Source organism: Trichechus manatus, unplaced genomic scaffold (genome assembly GCF_000243295.1).
Source record: "Trichechus manatus latirostris isolate Lorelei unplaced genomic scaffold, TriManLat1.0 scaffold00154, whole genome shotgun sequence".
Classification (NCBI taxonomy): Eukaryota; Metazoa; Chordata; class Mammalia; order Sirenia; family Trichechidae; genus Trichechus; species Trichechus manatus.
In genome coordinates, this window is record NW_004444090.1 from 6877103 (window position 1) to 6879569 (window position 2467).

Here is a 2467-nt window from a genome sequence, read left to right on the forward strand (position 1 = left end):
CATTCTTTAGGTAACAGAACATTGAATGAGCTTCTATATCCCAAGCCCTGCAGTGCTACAGTTCTTTGATATAATTGCTAGGATGCAAGTCTGTTTCAGTCCAATGACAGTCACAAGCTTCATGATACGCATTGTAGTATTTACACAATCTACAATTCTGTCCAAAATACATGTGGAATCAAATTGAAGAGGATAGTTAAATGTCAAAGCCAAATGACAGATGTCTCTTAAGCTGTTGCTTTGTACTCAAATAGGTGGTAGATTCAAAGCCAGCTCAGCCTTTCCCAGAGCCTAATATTTCATCAGGGTTCTGTCAACACAGCTTGATCAATAGCTTCAAAGGGAAGGTGGAGGTAAACGGATGATTAACTTCAAGTATTTGTCACTGGGACCAAGCTTGGAGTGGTCCTGTGATGGATGTCACAGGGAAGGCTCTTTGTATCTGCCAGTCAAACAGAGCACTTGTGAAAGGGTTTAATGCTATAGGAGAATCCTCATTCTTCACCTTCAGATTGCCTGATTTTCCCTGGGCAATGTGAATATTCTGCAGTGCCAAATGAGATAGCCAGCAAAGGGAAGTTTGGGACACAGAGGGAAAAAGGAAAGTTGCATTCAGTTTGACTTACCTCTATGTTTGGCTTTTCCAGAGACCATTTTTTTCTTCCATCATTTTACAAAGTAAAATGCATACATGTATATGAGTGAATAACAGGAATGGTGGAACAGGATTTTGGATTCAGAAGACTTGGGTTTGGGTCCCATCTCTGCCAGGTTACCTACTTGTTCCAAGTTTCATCATTCTCATGGTTACCCCTGGTCAAACGTGGACCTGTATCAAGTCCAAACTGCAAGACACAACATCATCTGCTTGCAGAATGATCACAAGGCAGAGGTGAAGCAGGTGGAGGAGGTTCTGCACCAGCTGTATGTGCGGGGCAAGGAGGAGCAGGCTCGAGACCCAGTATGAGGCCATGAGCCCCAGACCCAACTTGAGCCCAAGCAAGGGCCACTGCCCCCATAAGGCCTTACCAAAGTGAACATCAGCCCTGGCTCCCCTGCCAGCATCACAGGTCTGCAGGTGGATGACGATACTGTGGAGTTTGGCTCTGCAAATGCCCAGAACTTCCAGTCACTGCAGAACATGGGCAATGTGGTGTAGCACAGTGAGGGGAAGCTGCTGAATGTGACAGTGATGCCAAGAGCGGGGAGACACCAGCATAGATTTATCCCAACACGCTAGCGGGGGGAAAAGGACTACTGGGCTGCAACATTATTCCTTTGCAAAGATGATTGTCCCTGGGGAACAGTAAGAGGTAATAATCTTCCCATGCCTTTGACTTGGGTCTAGTGGGACTTCCTCATTCTCTTCACTCCCTGAAGTTTATGGATCTGAACGTGGCTGGAAGTCTGAACTTCTAGGTGGTGGAAATGCTATGGCAGACCAATGTAATCTGTTTGTATTAAGACATTGTTCAAACCTAACTTGTGGCTTAGCATCTTTTACAAATCAGGTCATGGCCCTCATGAATAAAATGGGAATAATCAGGCCTTCTTCATAGGGTTTCATGAGAAGTAAAAGAATTAGTGTAGATGCTAACACTTGGAACATAGTAGGAAGAACTTGGTAAAGGTTGAAGAGAAAAAATGCATAGAAATGTGTATTTGTAAATGTATACATTTATAAGGAACTAAGGCCAAGAGATTCTCACCCACTCAGTAGTTTATCACTATGATATATGTCAAGCCAAGAAGAGGCTATTATCAGAACTATTTTTATTAAAAAATTACAAATAGTCAACCAGATCAATTTTATTACACAAATAAAAATAGAAAGATTTCTTTTTTGGTAGAGCATTTCTTCACTATTACACAAATACTACATTAATTAGTACTCTAGCAGAAGAATGTCAAAACAAATGGCCTTTGTTTTATTTGGAAAGCATTAACCACGCTGCTGTACTGGGTAGACTTTGTCATCCTTTTGGGATAATTAGTTGAATTTCAAAATAGTACAGTATGATAATGACATTTATAAACCATGACTCTTTTCATAAATAATCTTCTGTTCCATTCGAGATCTAAAAATATTACTTGATGTATGCTATACAAGATGACTAGTTTCTTTTTTGATAATTTAATTGGGGAAGTTTGAGAATATTTTTAGACCTAAGATTCTACTTTGCTGTTAAAGGATCAAGCACTCATCTGTAGGATCACCTCAGCCCCAGAGAATGATTCACTTGGCAAAGATGCTGGGCTATGTAGGATTTATCTCATTCAGGAGCATTGAAGTTCCAAGGAGATGGTGCAGCACCAGATTGCAGGAATTATAGTCTTGAGCATGGGAATGGAAAATGCCCCCTATCCCTGGAATTAGCTGACTACAGTGTTCAGTAAATGAGAAAGGGAAAAGGGCAATGAAAAGATAAGAAAGAACGAGTACATGCATGTACCCACACATGCATGC

The 2467-nt window shown here is 41.1% G+C and overlaps 1 pseudogene; it reads left to right on the plus strand.

Annotated features, from left to right (window-relative positions):
• The window catches only part of LOC101341518 (26S proteasome non-ATPase regulatory subunit 9 pseudogene), a 111714-nt pseudogene extending 110424 nt beyond the window's left edge, over positions 1–1290 (plus strand).
• Positions 1291–2467: the final 1177 nt, after the last annotated feature.